The sequence below is a fragment of the Vulpes lagopus genome, chromosome 10 (assembly GCF_018345385.1).
Source record: "Vulpes lagopus strain Blue_001 chromosome 10, ASM1834538v1, whole genome shotgun sequence".
Lineage (NCBI taxonomy): Eukaryota > Metazoa > Chordata > Mammalia > Carnivora > Canidae > Vulpes > Vulpes lagopus.
This window is the reverse complement of record NC_054833.1, coordinates 86990671-87009603: the sequence shown is the minus strand read 5'-3', so window position 1 is coordinate 87009603 and position 18933 is coordinate 86990671. Positions and strand designations below refer to the sequence as shown.

The 18933-nt window shown below is 39.1% G+C and overlaps 1 protein-coding gene across 1 annotated transcript in view; it reads left to right on the top strand.

Moving 5' to 3' along the window:
- Positions 1-18933, top strand: part of DNAJC11 (DnaJ heat shock protein family (Hsp40) member C11) — a 75235-nt gene that overhangs the window by 2519 nt on the left and 53783 nt on the right. The window lies entirely within an intron of this gene.

Here is an 18933-nt window from a genome sequence, read left to right as displayed (position 1 = left end):
TAGGATTTTTTTTGGGAAATCAGAAATCATCCTGAAGTTGAAATAGCATGATTTGTTTGGAGAGTTAAAGTAGAAGTAATGTTAACTCTTACACCTGTTTATGTATTTGCTGTCACTCTTGTAGCTTGATGCCATTTAAGTATATGTGTAGGAGGCAAGATTCCCTTCCCACCAGTACTTCAGAGCATCTTCAAGAGAATACCTTCAGCATTGTGTTCAGGAAGTCCAGACTTTTCCCTAAAAATCTCAAATGGCAGTAACCTAACACAAAACCAAGAAGTTCTATTTAATTTTTTTTTAACTACAAGCATAATGTCTGGTTACAATTGAAGTGATACAGAAAAGTTAAAAATCATGGCGCTGGGGTGGCTCAGTCAGTTAAGCATCTGCCTTCAGCTCAGGTCGTGATCCCAGGGTCCTAGGATCAAGCCCCAGGTCGTGCTCGCTGCTCAGTGGGGAGTATGGTTCTCCCTCTCCCTCTGATGCTCCCACTGTTTGTGCTCACTCTCTCTGTCAAATAAATAAAATTTTTGGAAAAATGTCAAAAAGCAACTTAAAAATCTCTTTTTCTAAATTTTAAACTTGAGAATATCCCCTCATGTTGTATTTCAGAGAATGAAGCAGGCAGCTAGACTTGACCAAATTCTTCTCTAAACAAGACATATGCAATCTTTAATGATTCCCCTTCTCTGCTGTTCTGAATTTCCTGTTTACAGAGGAGAGCTATTGTCACACTGAAGGGAGGGAGGAATTTATTATTAACCTGGCATATTAAAACCAGATTCTCATCTCTGGTTTACTGTAGTCAAATGTGTCATCAGGTGCCTAAAATCTAACTGTTCTGAGATTTCTGAGATCATTTTCCAAAATTTACTTGGAGAAAGGATTCCTGACCAATCAACCAGAGTGAAATTTTCTTGATCTTTATACATTTTATAGATGTTTTGACATTCTAAATTGAATTTATTCCTAATTGACTCAAATTCCTACTTTATCAATGTTGTATACCATTAAAAGAAACTTTCATTTTTATGCATGGCATTCAGCATTGTTTACAACCCCTTTTAAGGTCTTTGGTCCCAATCAATTTATCTCTTACCAAGAACAACTTTCCCCAGAATCCCTGCACTTTGATACCTTCCCTGGTTTAGAGTATGTTGGTCTTTCCACAATTTTGGTTGTCTGGGTCTCTGGCTAGGGGTTACAGTCAGAGTGGGGCTAACCATTCAAGCTTGGACTGCAGATAGGAAGAAGGGCTAGAGCAGTAGAGGAAGGTCTACTGGCCACTGCCCAAATTGACCTAGGGGGACATCAGACAGCACAGCAACCAGGATGACTTGGATGTCTGTAGAAGTTAAGTATAGGCATTTGGCTGAGCCAGGTGCACACCTAAAGCACTGAGGTGAGGTGCTGTGTGTTTATTCATCCGTTGCTTATCTCACCTTGTGATGAGCAGGTAATTTAGTCTTAAGGAGAGATAACCAGATAGGTCTGAGAAGGTCATTCCTTTGATGAGTTTCCCATTAACTACATTATGTTCAAAGTTTGGTATTTATAAGCGTGCTTAAAATGTGTACATTCAGCAGGTAGTGTTAAGCCTTTGCTGTCCAAAAAACAAACTTAGGCAATGATCCCCGTTCCTGAGATGTCCAGTAAATGAAGAGGCTGAAGACCAAGGTCACTCACTGGAGCAGGAGTCACAGCCCACACTGCCCCTGAGCAACAAGTCATTTAACCTCTTAAGTCTCCGCTTACTTTCCTGCTACAATTCTTTCCAGGTTACGGAGAGTAGGAGGCCACATCGTGGCTTTGCAACCAGAATGTCCTGTGTTCAAATATTTACTTTGGGAGGGGGGTGTGGGTTCCTGCCCCTAGGGTAGTAGTTTACCCTTTCTTTTTCCCATTTTCTTTGACATTGAAATGTGGGGAACTGGCAATAATGGATTAGGAACTTACTGTGGGCCAGGATGTTGTATATTGCAGTGTTGCAGTGTAGTAGAGCGTATGTATACAGTGCTTTGTACAAGTAGATGCTCATTTAATATTTATTATTTCTTGAATTTTGAAAAAGCATGAGGTTTTGCTTATTTTAAATGCATGTACATAGAAAGCTTTGGTAAACTTCATCCTGGCTAAATTTGCTATCCGTCTGTTGTATTAATTAAAAAAACAAAACATAGTGCCAGAATTTATGCTAAGCATCAGGTTATGAATTCCCAAAGGTTTCTTTTCTCTTTCTGTTCGAAATAACAGAGTTTCTTATCTTCAAAAGACAGTTATCTCTCTGAACTCTGCTTCCTGCAAAGTCATGAGTTTCATGCAGAGGGCAGGAGGGGCAGCTCCCAGAAGGTGGAGCTAAGCTAGGGAGGAGAGTAGAAGGGGTGATCCGCGACAATTGCAGTCAGTGTCTGGGGTTGAAGGCAGAGTAGAAGTGTTGTGAGCTGTCAGCTTCTTAGGGCAAGGCAGGGGAGGACCTCCGTGATCAGAGGTAAAACGACAGGAAGACAGCACTGGGGTCAGGAAGGTGCTCAAGTAGAGTTCAGAGAGGCCTCCAGTGATCTGTCTTGCTTCTGGGTGGGGAGGGAGCTCTTAGGATACCCACTTAGTTCCAATGTCATCTTATAATATGATTAGCAAACACCATGAGGTTAAATTTTAAAATGTGTTTTATTTAATGAACCATAAGCTAGTTATTACCTTTCTGCTTTGGGCATTTCAAACAATTGCTTCTTGAAATTTTAATGCTCTAGCTCTGCATTATCTACAAAAATACCTTTTTTTTCTTTGTTAGAAAGAATTCAATTGAAAGCTTTTATATTTGCTGTGAGTTCAGTAGTAAACAATGGATAAGAAAATGTGGGACACACATGGAACGTGCTTTGCTTGACTATGGTATTTTAGTGTTTACTTTTATTAAACTTTCATTTTGATTTTATTTATACCCTACCTTGCTCAAGAAAGGATTTAAGATAACTAACAGGGATGAATAAAATAGCATAAAAGTTTAAAAGGGGGCATCAGGAGGGGAAAAGACCATTGGGAACATTGCTGCTTTATCACTGCCACTGTGGCCCAAACTTTATAAAGCTCTCATTCCCTTGAAGGAGCTTGGAGCCTCCTGCAAGTTCATATCCTGGTAGCTGGGTTCTGTTTGGCTCTTGGACTGTTGAAACCACTTCTGCAAGCAGAGAGTGCACAGTATCCCCTCCCTAGTTTGCAGGAGCCAGAACATTCCTCATTAATAAAATGCCAGCAGACATCAACCATGAGAAGTCTGCATGAGTGCGCAGGATATAACAGATGGACATGGACAACAGAAAGTATAAGGTCAGGATTTTCGGGAAGAATAAGCCAAGCTCTTTATGTGAAGGTAGGCTCCGAACCATCACTTCTGACCCAGAAAGGAACTAGAGCTCATTTTCCTAAGATGCTGGCCTTTTTATTTACTGTTGTGTCTCAAGGGCACCAGATACACATATGGACATGACCAGGAAGAAAAATGAAAACCAAATTGTACAATGGTCAGGAAATATCTTTAGCCCTTGGAATGACCTCTGCTCAGGAATCAGACTTTCTGCTCCTCTGGCTCTTTTGTTCTCACATTCTGTTGTCAGCAGAAGTGGGCGTGGAGGAAAGGATGCCCATCCCCCACCCCCCCAAATAAACCTTGAAGGTGACTGGGGCCTGCCTTTCTCTTCATTAGTATGTAGACTGCTGTCATTACTGATTGCCTAATCTCTTTTTGAATTTATATTGCCATCTTGATGGTAATGAGTTCTGTAAATTTTGTTTTTTCCTTCTATATAAGACAACCCACTTAGGTTACCTCTAGTTGTAGAAACTTGGAATTGTTTAACCATCCTCCTGTTTAGCTTCTCTGACTTAATCATGATTTATTGTTTCTCTCTTAAGCCTACCTTCCCAAAGCACAGTCTAAAATGACTGTAGAGGGCGCCTGGGTGGCTCAGTCTGTTAAGTGTCTGACTTTGGCTCAGGCTGTAATCTGGGGGTCCTGGGATCAAGCTCCATGCTCAGAAGTGAGTCTGCTTGTCCCTCTCCCTTGCCCCTGCCCCACACGTGTTCTCTGTCTTTTTCTCTCAAATAGATTAAAAATAATAATAAAATGGCTGTAGGAGGTTGACTTTTCAAAATCACATGACACGTAGCGTTGTCCACCTGACCCCTGTACTCTACAAAGCTGTGGTGTGCTTAGGGGTTTTAGAGAAGGACACTGAAACCACTTAGCCCAGCACCTTCCACATGAAGCACCTGTGTACCTTTGTAGTGATCATTCGGAAAGGCAGAAATGGTGGTGGAGCTTCGGAAGGGGTCAGCAACATAAAGAGCAAAGCCCTAGAAGGCAGGTTTGAGTTTGATTTCCTGGTAGCCTGATAGGGGCAAGCCACTTAACCTCTCTGAGTCCGTCTCTTCATCCATAAAATCCAGATGATAATTTCATTGTCCTGGGGCTTTGGGGAAAATTAAGCAAGAATGCATGTAAGTGCTCGGCATAGTAATTGGCATGTTATTATGTAAAGTAAATGCCAGTATATTTTTATTAGTATCATGAGCATAAAAGTTAATAAGAAATGCTCTTACTGATTTGTCAGAGTTCTTCACACAGTTTGGATGAGCCCGCTGTGTGATATATGCTTTGTAAATACCTGCTTCCTCTCTGCAGCTTTTCACTCCATGAACCACACTTTGGTCTGGGCCAGGCCACACGGGCTCCTAATAGCTAGCCAGCTTTTGGGCTGGGGCAGGGGGCATGGTCAGAGAAGTTCCTTCTCCTTCTCAGAGCAGACTTTTAATCTTTTTCATCCTCACTGTTTTACCTGTAAAATGGAAGCTCCAGCGCCAGTCTCAGGATGCTTTGTGAGTGTTAAGGCATCCAATGGAATCCAAGATTCCAGCAGAAACATTTTGTGCAGATATATGTGCACCACTGTGGACAGCCTGAAAGCCCCTTCGGCTTTGGTTCCCACGATGCTCTCTTTGTCCTCTTTCCTTTTTTAAAGATTTTATTTATTTATTCATGTGAGACACAGAAAGAAAGAGAGGCAGAATCACAGGCAGAGAGAGAAGCAGGCTCCATGCAGGGAGCCCGATGTGGAACTTGATCCCAAGACTCCAGGATCACACCCTGAGCTAAAGGCAGATGCTCAACCACTGGGCCACTCAGGTGTCCCTCTCTGTCCACTTTCCTTACCTTTGGTGCTCCTTCTCCATCCTCACAATCCCCCCAGGTTTGGGCCTCTTGAGCTTGGCTCTTTTTAACTTCGCTTGGTTCTGTCACATCTCCACCTGCCTTCTGGGCATCTTATTTAGGTGTTTAAATCCCCCTTTCCCTCCAAAGCCTGGTGCTTCCAGTTTCTCCCCAACCCATGTGCTGGAGCCAGATCCCCTGGCTGGCATGATCTTTGGTTTGTTTTCTCCATTTGGAATTGAGCACCTTCCGATTGTTACACAGATCCACTCGGCTCACCAGGACTCTTCTTGACCCCAGCCAGCTCTGTTGCTTTGTTTCCACTTGGACTCCTGTGCCACCAACCAGCCCTCCTAACCTCAACCCTACGCTTCTGCCATAATAGTTTTCTCTAGGTCTCTCTCTGGTTTTATATTTGTCAGTTGTAGTCGAGCTAATACCAAATCAATATTAACAAACTGTACTGATCACATTATTTCCCTACCCAGAAACCGTTTGTGGCTCCTGCTGTGTATTGGGTGGGGATCAAACTCCATTATAAAGCCCCTTATAGATTAGCTGTTTTATGTATTTTCTGCCTACCGTGTGGTGATGTTCTGCTTTCATTCCCTGCAAAGTAAGCGTCATGTGGTCAGGGACTCTGGCTGGCTGATTCACCATTATATTCCTTAGTACAGGGCAGGCACATAACAGGTACTTAGCAAATGTTTACTGAATGAATGAGCAGGCAGGCGGGTGGATGTCCAAGTTAATTTCCGGCCAATGTCCCACTAAGACTCCTTTGCCCTTGTGTCACTTTTTCAGTCTTCTCTCTATCGCCAAACTGACCTGCTCCTCAGGATGTTCTTTTCCCCTGAAATGCCACAGCCCGTCTTGGATACCAAAGCAAATCAAAACCCACAATTTGGATCTCTTCATCTTCATGAAGCTTTCTTTAAACTCTGACTGCTCTGAACTTACTTCTCTATCATTAATATTAGCATTTCTGTCTTATATTGTTTAGTTAAATCAACATATGTGGGTTTTTTAAGGGAAACACACATACGCATACCTAGTTTGTAATCTCCTTAATATTATATTTCTGTTGTAGCTCCTGCAGTACTTCAAACAGGGCTGGCATTCAGTAAATGTACTGACTGGAAGATTTAAGTATTTGTTAACATCATACCCAACTTGTCCAGGCACTTTTTATGTTGGAGAATACCTGTGTTGAAGATCACATTGCAGTTTTGGCAACAGATCATTTTAGAGGAATTTATTGGAAGGAGTGTATCAATTATCAGTTTGGTAAATCTAAATTTTCACTTAGAAAATTGTTCAAAGTCAGATAGAAGAGGAAGAGAGCAAATCCAACGCATGCCTTTATGCTTGCTCCCCAAGTAAGCCAAGGCATGCAGAGACTGGGTACCATACTGGAAGAGGAACAGAGGGCTTGTTCCTCTGGGAGATATTCTGTTCGTCTTCTGCTTCCCTATTGCAGTGGGAAAAGGTTACTTGTTTATCACCTTTTTTACTAGCATCAGTAATGATAATGGTAAAAGTAAATAAATTTCAAATAGATTAGATTTTTTTGTAGTTTTCTTTTGTCAGACTGGATTTTTAGGACAAGATTACATAGGTTAGTCTCACTTGAAATCTTGTTCTACTTGAGATGCTCCTTACAACAATGGGTCAGCCAGAACGAGTCAGTACAGTCTGCACCATGCTCTAGTTTGAGGGTAAATCTACGTACACTGTTAGAGTCTTGCTGTTTGCAGATCAACCCCAGCTTTATTTCTAGTCCCTCCAGAGATGTCCCACATGTAAATGAAAATTGTAGAAGACTGTGTGGAGCAGGGTAAATGGCATCAGAAGATGGCAAGGCTGTGTGTGAGAGTGGTTTTATTGTGTGAAGCTTCAGACTGTGTAGTGGGAACCTTTTCAAAATGAAGCAGGAAATTTTTCCAAGTGCAGTTTAGTGCCTGATGAGTACATGCCTTGGTCTCCTCAGTGACACCAAGTAATCTGTAACACCCCTCCTCTTCACGAACCAGCTCTTACTCAGCACAAAGCACCCATGCTGTCTTGGTGTTAATTAGCTCTGAAATCTGCTTTTTCCTTTAGATAGTATGAGCACCAAGTATCATAAAAAATTACAGGTTTTATTAGCTGATGCAGTTTATTTCAATCAGATTGTCATGGAACATATGGACAGTAATGAATCTTCAATTGTGGTAATTAGGCAGACTTCCCAAAATCCAATAGAACATAGTTTGTAGAGACTGCCTGAAATACAGCAGCATAGATACAGCTTGGAAGTTTGAGCTGGAAAGTTGCTTCAGCAACAAAAGACCTAGTGGCTTTCCTATTCCTAAAATGGATGTAAGTATGAGATGTGCATTGCTGCTTGCATGCTCTATTAGGTCTTCAAAGTACTGAATTAAATATCATCATTACATTAGTTTTAAGTGCTGTATACCAGATGCAGTCGGTTCTTTGGCCTGTGGTAGGACTGTACTTCCTGATCCCCCAGTGGTTGAGTGAGGCCCTATGACTAGTGCTAGCCAGTGATATAAGTGGAAGTGATATGTATCCTGCTCAGGCTGAAGCATTTAAATGCTAGTGTGAGCCAGAGGGGGTCTGTCTCCTGCCCTTCCCTCTGCCTTGGCCACTGGCAGTGGTTCAGAGGGTGGCTGCTCTTTCAAACTTGGGACCTGAGGACATTGGCAGCTGCATACCACCATGTCCTAATATGGCCATGTAAAAGGAGAAATAAACCTTTGTGAAACTTTGATGTCAAGGCCCCTTTATATTTTCAAATTATTGAGCTTTTGTTTACATGGGTTGTAGCTATTGACTTTGATTAAAAATTAAAACAGTAATTAACAAAATGTAAAACAAAACACAGAGCAGGGTATACTTGTATTTTCAGTAAGGCATAAGGAAGACTGGAGGATTTCAAAATAAATCTGTATTGAATAATAAAGTTACAGATACACAGATATCACAACAACTATAACAAATGCAAATACACAGTGAAAGAACTGAAAACCAATTGAATTAATCTCTGAAATCTCTCGTACTTATGCTATAAAACTACCACCTTAGAAATTACTAGCAAACATAATACACAAGCACGTAGTCCATTAGTCCAAAGCAGTAATGTCATCAGGTATCCTGTAACCTTAAGAAAATCCCACTGTCTGCATTACAGAATGACAAAAAGGCAAATAGCTCAGTTTTATTAGTTTTATTAAAAATCGTTTTGACCTGTGGACCTCCTAAAAAGGTTCAGACTCCACAGGGGCCCCACACCACAGCTTGAGAACAACTGACCTTGCCAATCCTGACTAGTACAATCGCAGTTCAGACATATGGGTGTTCCTCACATGTTTTAGCTTACTTTGTTAAATGAAGATAGGAAATAAAAGCAGAGTGGCAGTATGCTCTTTGAGTGTCACATTGATTCCAGAGATGGTCTTCACTAGAATCTCGAGTGAAATGTAGTAGCTTCTTCAGTGGCTTTGTTATTTAAACGAAGTAAATATGATAACACTGGAGTCAGATGATTTTCCAAGCATGATACCATAGCAGAGATCAGAAAAGGGACAATTTGGGGTAGATGATACCACAGCAGAGATAAAAAAAAAAAGGGACAGTTTGGGGCACCTGAGACTCAGCTCGTGTCTGCCTTGGGCTCAGGTCATGATCTAGGGTCCTGGGATCAAGCCCCACATCAGGCCCTCTGCTCAGAGGGAGTCTGCTTCTCCCTCTCCCTCTCCCTCTGCCTGCCACTCTGCCTACTTGTACTCTCTCTTTGTCAAATAAATAAAATCTTGGGTTTTTTTGTTTTTTTTGTTTTTTTTTTTTTAAGAAAAGGGACAATTTATAGGCTTGATTTTGTAAAAATGGGAAATTTCTGTGTTTGCTCGGAGGGGGAAAAAACAAAAAAAATAAATACAATTTTTAAAACTCAAAAGGAATATGCAGTATATTTATTAGATAAAAGATATTTCTGATATATATATAAAGAACTCTTGGGATCCCTGGGTGGCGCAACGGTTTGGCGCCTGCCTTTGGCCCAGGGCGCGATCCTGGAGACCCAGGATCGAATCCCACATCAGGCTCCCGGTGCATGGAGCCTGCTTCTTCCTCAGCCTGTGTCTCTGCCTCTCTCTCTCTCTCTGTGACTATCATAAAAAAAAAAAAAAAAAAAAAGAACTCTTAAAAATTAAAAAAGAGGGCAGCCCGGGTGGCTCAGCAGTTTAGCGCCACCTGCAGCCTGGGGCGTGATCCTGGAGACCTGGGATCGAGTTCCGCGTCGGGCTCCCTGCATGGAGCCCGCTTCTCCCTCTGCCTGTGTCTCTGCCTCTCTCTCTCTCTGTGTCTCTGAATAAATAAATAAAATCTTTAAAAAATAAAAGTATCACCTTATGTAAGTTCATTGGTTAGACAACCAACTATTTTGGCTCAAGCCATGATCTGTGTCCTGAGATGGAGTCCTACATCAGGCTCCATGCTCACCTAGGGAATAAACTTCAGGATTCTCTCTCCCCAGCCCTCCCCCTGCTTGCTTTCATGCTCTCTCTAAATAAAAAGTAAATAAATAAATCTTTAAGAATACATATATACAAAAGAAGGAGCTCTTGGAAATTAAAAAAGTATAGGAATAAAAATTCTATAGAGGGGCTGGAAGAGAAAGATGAGGAAAACCCCACGAAAGTAAAATTTAAAAATTAGAAGACAGACTCTTAGGCATTAAAGTAAAATGAAGGGGAAGACATTATTAAACAATTAACATGAAAAAAAAAGATTCAAGACTCTAGGGGAACTCAGAACTAAAAGATGCAAGACTCTAGGGGAGCCTGAGTGGCTCAGTTGGTGAAGCATCTGCCTTAGGTCAGGATCTCAGGGTCCTTGGATCTAGCCCTGCGTCGGGCTACCTGTTCTGTGGGGAGTCTGCTTCTCCCTCTCCCTCTGCCCCTCTCACCAACACCCCCACACCCACGCTTATGCTCACTTGGGTCCTCGCTCTCTTAAAATCTTAAAAAAAAAAAAAAAGATTCTAGATGGAAAGGGCCAATCAAATAACTAGCACAGTGAGTGGGGGAGAAAAGACCTATACTACAGGAATCTAGGTTAACAAGAGCATCCTAAAATTTTCAAACAGGTCACAAAGGATTGGAAGTTAGTGACATTAACTATCTTGGCAGTAGTACATAAGCTAAGACATAGATAAGACAAAGAAACCATACCACTACAGTAAAAATTCTGAGGAAAAAATATTTCTAAACTAGGATCATATCCTCAGCCAACTATTTGTCAAGTATAAAGGCAGAGTACAAGGATATTTTGAGGGTCACCTGGCTGGCCCAGTCAGTAGAGTATGTGAGTCTTGATCTCAGGATTGTTAGTTTGAGCCCCACAATGGGTGTAGAGGTTACTTTTTAAAAAGAAAACATTTTGAGATATGTGAAGTCTAAAAAATTTTTCCTCCTAGCTAGCCTTTGTAAAGGAAACTACTGGAGGTTGAGCTATTGAAATAAAGAAAACCAAGAAAGAGAAAAGGCATAGGATGTCAAAAAGAAGAGACTGACCTAGGAAAGATACCCTGGAGGATGGTGACAGAAAATCCTAGGATGAAGTTTGTTTAGCAGGCCTAACATCTGACACAATTCAATGATTTCTAGGAGGAAAACCTCTTAGGAAGAAAAAAAACATGGAATTGGTGAACTACTTTATATTTTTGTATTGAAAAGAATATTAGAAGTTTCTACTATGAGTCATTTACTTTGAGGAGTTGAAGAAGAATCTGCGATAGAGGGGCACCTGGGTGGCTCAGTGGTTGAGCATCTACCTTTGGCTCAGGTCGTGATCCCGGGGTCCTGGGGAACGAGTCCCACATCAGGCTCCCTGTGGAAAGCCTGCTTCTTTCTCTGCCTCTCAAGAATTTATAAATAAAATCTTTAAAAAAAAAATCTATGATAGATCCATAAAAAACTAAAGCAAATGGAAAAAGTGAGGCAATTGTTAACTCCAAGAAAAAATTAAAAATAGTTTAGGAAAGAAATATAATCACAATATACTGGTTCATTTAGCTTTGAGCTATATTTACATAGTCATAATAAAAATTAAGTGGTTTGGGGATCCCTGGGTGGCGCAGCAGTTTTGGCACCTGCCTTTGGCCCAGGGCGTGATCCTGGAGACCTGGGATCGAATCCCACGTCGGGCTCCCGGTGCACGGAGCCTGCTTCTCCCTCTGCCTGTGTCTCTGCCTCTCTCTCTCTCTCTCTTTGTGACTATCATAAATAAATAAATAAATAAATTTTTTTTAAAAATTAAGTGTTTTTTTGTTTTTTTTTTTTTAAGATTTATTTATCTATTCATGAGAGAGACAGAAACACAGGTAGAGGGAGAAGCAGGCTCTCTGCAGGGAGCCCGATGCAGGACTCGATCCTGGATTCAGGAATCACAACCTGAGCCGAAGGCAGGTGCCCAACTGCTGAGCCACCCAGGAGTCCCAAAAATTAAGTTTTTAAAAAGACCTTTATTGATTTGAACCAAAATTTTGAAAACTATGTAGAAAGGAGGGGAAAGATAAACAGAAGGAAGTGAAAGAGAACTAAATGCTCATAATGAGTAGATTAAGTCTAAACTTTTAAAATTCAGGATACAAGCTTAAGCATATTATTTAGAAATATAAAGTAAGAAAAATACTGAGAGATTTTAAAGTACTTAACATCTAAGGAGTGAGGATGAATGCTGTTTTGGTTGTAAGTCTAGTAATTCTATAAACTTTTATCTATCCCTTTGTTAAAATTAAGTTTTTTAATTTAAAATAATTAAATGTTAGACACTTTAGAGAGCAGTTCAGACTAAAATGGAAATCTTACACCCTTTAAGCCAACAGTTCTAGAAACTTACTTGCAAAAAGACAATCATGGATGCACACTAAGTTGTTTTTTTTTTTTAATTTATTTATTTATGATAGTCACAGAGAGAGAGAGAGAGAGAGAGAGGCAGAGACACAGGCAGAGGGAGAGGGAGAAGCAGGCTCCATGCACCGGGAGCCCGATGTGGGTCTCCAGGATCGCGCCCTGGGCCAAAGGCAGGCGCTAAACCGCTGCGCCACCCAGGGATCCCTGCACACTAAGTTTTAGCTGTAGGGATGTCCACTCTGGCCTTTTTAAAATGAATGAAAATTGTTAATAGGAAATCCTTGGGATCCCTGGTGGCGCAGCGGTTTGGCGCCTGCCTTTGGCCCAGGGCGCGATCCTGGAGACCCGGGATCGAATCCCACATCAGGCTCCCGGTGCATGGAGCCTGCTTCTCCCTCCGCCTGTGTCTCTGCCTCTCTCTCTCTCTGTGTGTGACTATCATAAATTAAAAAAAAAAAAAAAAAAAAAGGAAATCCTTATATAAATTGTAATAATGCCATGTTTGAAATACTATGTATCCATTAAAATGATATGGGAAATATTTAATGACCTATAAAAACTACAAAACAAAACCTCACAAAGACCTTTAACAACAACAAAAAAAGATAAAATTCTATTACAAAAGAACCCCACAAATTTTTAAAATATGTTATCCATAGTTTCCATTTTATCCATGAAAAATTTGTATACTTGGAGGCACCTGGGTGGCTTAGTCAGTTAAGCATCTGCCTTCAGCTCAGGTCATGATCCCAGGGTCCTAGGATGAAGTCCCATGTTGGACTCCCGGCTCAGTGGGGAGTCTGTTTCTCCCTCTGCCCCTCCCCCTCACTCATGCTCTCTCACACTCTGTCTACAGTAAATAACATCTTTTTAAAATGTATGTGTACTTTTCTAATAAAGTAAAGGTTTTTTAAGGTAATTCAACTAGGAAAAACATAGCCATTAATTCAGGTTTTTAACCTATTTTGACCAGAAGACTTGCTGCCATTTTTGTCTCTATGCCAATGACAAAGCTTTGGTTCATATTTTTGAAAATGATGTTTATTTTGCTTCACATCCTCACCCACACTTGGTATTCTCATTCTGTCATTTTAGACATTCTAAAGGTTGTGTATTTATTTGTGTTTTTAATGCACTTCCGTAATGACTAACAATACTGAGTGTATTTGCATGTACTTATTAGGTATTCCTGTATCACCTATGGTTGAAATTTCTGTTTAAAATTTTTACTCAGAAAAAAAAATAAATAAATAAAATTTTTACTCAGTATTTTATTGAGTTTTCTTCTTCAGTTAGAGCTCTTCATACATTCTAGATACAAGTCTATCAGATACAGGTTTTAAAATATTTTTCTATTCTTCTGTATAGGAAATCTTTAACTCGGGGTTACAAAAATTACATATTTTCTTTTAGAAGTTTTATGGTTTTAGCTTTCGTTTTGAGGTATATTTTTTCAATTGTTTAAATTGTTAAAAACATTTACATAAAGTTTACCATCTTACCTGATTTTTAAGTATACAGTTCTGTGGCATTAAGTACATACATATTGTTGTGCAGCCATCACCATCTATCTCCTGAAGTCTTTCCATCGTGCAAAACTGAAACGCTACCCATTATATAATAATTGTCTATTTCCCCTCTCCAACTCCCTGGCAAGCATTATTCTGTTTTCTGTCTCTGATTTTTTACTACTCTAGGTACCTCATCTAAGTACAATCACATGGTATTTATCATTTTGTGACTGGCTTATTTCACTTGGTATAATATTTTCAAGGTTCATCCATGTTATAGTATATGTCAGAATTTCCTGCCTTTCCAAGACTGAGTATCTCGTCATATGTTTGTACCACATTCTGCTGATAAGCATTCAGGATTGTTAGTTTACTAACAAACTTGCTCCCATGTTTCAGATACTGTGAATGATATTGCTGTGAACATGGGTTTACACATATCTGTTTGAGACCCTGCTTCCGATTCTTTTGGGTATATGCCCAGAAGTGGAATTGCTGAATCATATGATAAATCTGTTTTTACTTTTTTGAGGAACTACCAGTTTTCCACAAAAGCTTTATACTGTTTTACATTCCCACCAACAGTGCACATGGGTTTTAGTTTCTTCACATCCTTATCAACACTTGTTATTATCTGTTTGTTTCATAATAGCATTCTAATGGGTGTGAAGTGGTATAGGCTTTGATTTGCATTTCCCTAATGATTAGTGATAGTGAGCATCCTTTTATATGCTTATTGGCCATTCTTGTATCTTCTTTGGGGAAATGTCTAGTCAAGTCCTTTATCAATTTTTAATTAGGTTGGTTGTTTTTGTTGAGTTTTAGGGGTTCTTTATATATTCTGAATATTAATCCCTTATTAGATACATGACTTGCAAATATTTTCTCCCATTCTACAGATAATTTTTTCACTTTCTTGATAGTATCCCTTGATTTACAAAAGTTCTTAGTTTTGAGTTCAGCTTTTCTATATTTTCTTCTATAGCTTGTGCCTTTGATGTTCTATCCAAGAAGTCATTGCCAAATCCAACGTAATGAAATTTTTGCCCTATGTTTTCTTGTAAGAGTTTTATTTACACTTTTAGCTCTTATGTTTAGGTCTTTCATCCATTTTTAGTGAACAAAATTAATAATTTTAGCAAAGTTGTAGGATATGAAGTCAACGCACAAAAATCAATTGCATTAACTTTTATATATGACATTAAGTAAGGGTCCTACTTCATTCTTTTACATAAGAACATCTAGTTTTCCCAGCACCATTTATTGAAAAAAAAAAAAAAAAACTGTCCTTTCCCTATTGAGTAGTCTTGGCACCTTACCAAAAATTATTTGCCCATATATGTGAATATATGTGTATTTCTGGACCCTCTATCTTATTCTGTTGGTCCACATGTCTGTCATTATTCAGTACCACACTACTTTGATTACTGTAGCTCTGTAGTAAGCTTTGACATAAGGAAATATAAATCCTCCAACTTTGTTTTTTGTTTTTTGTTTTTCACATTATTTTGGCTCTTTGGGATCCCTTGAGATTCCATGCAAATTCTAGGGTGGATTTTTCTATTTCTGCAAAAACTGTCATTGGGATTTTGATAGGGATTGTACTGAATCTTTTAGTTGCTTTGAGTAGTAGTAACATTTTAATAATATTAAGTCTCCCAATACATTGATGTGGAATGTTGGGGGTTTTTTATGTCTTCTTTAATTCTTTCAGCAATGTTTCATAGTTCTCATAAAAAGTCTTTTATCTCGTTGGTTAGATGAATTACAAGATTCTTTTACTATTATAAGTGGAAGTGTTTTTCTTAATTTCCTTTACAGATTGATGATTTTAAGTGTATAGAAACTAGTTTGTGTGTGTTGACTTCGTATCCTGCAATGTTTAAAATCCATTAATTCTAACAGGTTATTTTGTGGGTGGGTGGAATTGTTTATTTTCTTCATATAAGATCATACAATCTGGGAACAGATTATTTTACTTCTTCCTTTCCAATTTAGATGCCATTTATTTCTTATCTAATTGCTCTGGCTAGGGCTTCCAATACTATGTTGAATAGAAGTGGTAAAAGCAGACATCTTTGCCTTGGTCCTGATGTGCACACATCCCGATGCATGTTCTGTTGTCATGAGTAGAATATTCTGTACATGTCTCATTGGCTTACTGTGTTGTCCAGGTCCCCTGGATCCTTCCTTCTGTCTGGTTATTCTCTATGTTATTGGACCAAAATATTGAAGTTTTACTCTATTTCTCCTTTAAATTCTGTCAATTTTTCATATATTTTGACTGGCAATAAATAGTTATAATTGCTTTATGTTCTTGCTATATTGAGCTTTGTATTAATATATATTGTCCTTCCTTGTTTCTTGTAACCCTTTTTGATTTGTCTATTTTGTCTGATGTTAGTAGAGCCATCCCTATCTTTTGGTTACTGATTGCAAGAAATATCTTTCCATCCTTTCACTTTTCTTTTATTTTTGTCTTTGATTCTAAAGCAAGTCTTTCTGTAGGTAGCAAACAGCTGGGTCATGATTTTTTTTTTAAATTCATCCTGCTAGACTCTGTCTCTTTATTGGTGACTTTAATCCACTAACATTTAAAGTAACTGTTGAGGGACACCTGCATGGCTCAGCAGTTGGGCATCTGCCTTTGGCTCAGAGCATGGTCCCAAATTCCCAGGATCGAGTCCCGTATCAGGCGCCTTGCATGGAGCCTGCTTCTCCTCCCTCTGCCTATGTCTCTGCCTCTCTCTCTCTCTCTCTCTCTCTCTCTCTGCGTCTCTCATGAATAAATAAATAAAATATTTAAAAATAATAATAAAGTAACTATTGATAAGTAGGGTCGTATTTCTGCCGTTTTGCCATTTCCTTTCTGTGCCCTTTTTTTTGTCCTTTAATTACCAAATTGTGGTCTTTTGTGTTTAGCCAATTTTTTTATAGTGGAACATTTTAACTCCCTTCTCTTTTCTTCTCATGTGTATTCTGTAACTGTTTTCTTTGTGGTTACATTTAACACCCTACCATTCTACTTTGAATTTATACCAGCTTAACTTCTAGAGTGTACAAAAGCTCATTTTTTTTTTAATTTTTTATTTTATTTATTTATGATAGGCACACAGTGAGAGAGAGAGAGGCAGAGACACAGGCAGAGGGAGAAGCAGGCTCCATGCACCGGGAGCCTGACGTGGGATTCGATCCTGAGTCTCCAGGATCGCGCCCTGGGCCAAAGGCAGGCGCCAAACCGCTGCGCCACCCAGGGATCCCAAAAGCTCATTTTTGTACAGCTCTGTCTCAGGTCTTTCAGTTATTAATGTCACAGAATTACATCTTTATATGTTGGGTGTCCAAAAAATAACCTAGTTTGGTTGTGGGTTTGGGTTTTTTAGGTTTGTGGGGTTTTTTTGTTATTGTTGTTTTGTTTTTTGAGATTTATTTATTTTAGAGAGAGGAACAGTGAGCATGCACACGATTGGAAAGGGCAGAGGGAGAGGGAGAATCCCAAGCAGACTCCCCACTGAGTGTGGAGCCCAACCCGGGGCTCGATCTCACAATCCTGAAATCATGACCTGAGCTGAAGCCAAGAGTTGGACACCCATCCAACTGTGCCACCCAGATGCCCCATCTAGTAATTGTTTTTTATAATGCTTTAGATTCTTATGTAAAAAAAATACGAAGTTACAAGCCAAAGTTACAAAGGATCAGCCTTTAGTCTAATAATTTTTTTCATGTGTTAGTCACTTAAATTATTAAGAAAGCAAAATGTGGTGTCAGGGCCTGTTTTTACGGTAACACTAGCTTTCATAATTGCCCATGTGTTTAATCTTTAATTCTTCACATGGCTTTGAGTTACTGTCTATTGTCCTTTCATTTCAACCTGCAGAACTCCCTGGAGTATTTTCTGCAGGACGGGTGTAGTAGTAATGAACTCCCTCACCTTTTGTTTATCTGTTTTTGTTTCTCTGAAGGTCTTCATGTGTCCCCTACCTGTGACACAAGGTAAGGGCCAAGGTTCACTTTACTGTATGTGGATGTTCCCTTCTTTCAGCATCATGTATTAAAAAGACTATCTGTGCCCCATTGAACCATCTTGACATCTTTGTCAAAAATCACATGGCTATATATAGGGGGTTGATTTGTGGACTTACCTCTGTGGATTGACATTTACATCTGTTCTTTCACAAGTACCACACTGTCTTGATTCCCGTAGCCATGTAATCTTAAAATTCAGTAATGTGAGTCCACCAGTTATTTTTCAACTATTTTGGCTAATAAAATAACTAGGAAAATAAAATAACTAGAAAATTTTTCTCCATGTCCTTTGTTTTTCCACATGAATTTTAGAATTAGCTTGTCTTCTTTCTACAGAAAAAGGCCTGCTGGGATTTGGGGTTGCATTGAATCTATAGCTTTGGGGAAATGTAGCATCTTAATAGTATTGACCCTTCTGATATATGAAGATGGTTTTATTCCTCCATTGTTTCTAGTCTGTAATCTCTGTTAGCAGTGTATTGGGGTTGTCCTCAGACATGTCCTCCACATGCTCATTACATCCATCCCTAAGCAATTCATGTTTGTTGATGGTGCTTTAAATGGTATTGTCTTTTTAAATTTCAGTTTTTAGGTTATAGGAATAATTGATATTTGCTTATTGACCTGTAGCCCCATGACCTTGCTAAAACATCACTTAGTAGCTTTTTTATAGGTTATTTCCCATGTAAATGATGTCTGCAAATACAGAGTTTTAGTTTTTCCTTTCTAATCTGGAAGCCTTTTATTTTTGTGCCCTACTGCAGGAATTTCATTTTTGTGTTGTATAGCATTGAATCCAGCCATTTTAACAGACCACTAAACTCTACAGTCAGGTCACAGAGGACCTTTTTACTGTGAGTTTTATGATCTCTGAGGTTAATTTATAATAGATTTACTTTACATTAAAAATAGAATCAGATGATTGAGATGACGAAACTTTTCAGACTTAAAAGCACAATACATCTCTTAATTTTATGTAGGATTTTAGAAATGAGTCTGCAACTAAAGGTTTCATTTTTAATGATATCACAGATTTTGAAATGATATCAGTGTTTTTATGATTAAGAGTTTATCATTTATGAAATATCGACCCAGTGACCTTAGCTATTCAGTTATGATGAAAGGCCCAATCTAATCTTCTATTGAATGTAATATTTATTAAAAATGAAACCTCTCATTTCTATTACTTAATCAATAGCACATTAAGCCATTTATTAATATGATTACAGAAGGCCTTGCAGATTAGATATTCCGCCCCCTTGTCATCTAGTTT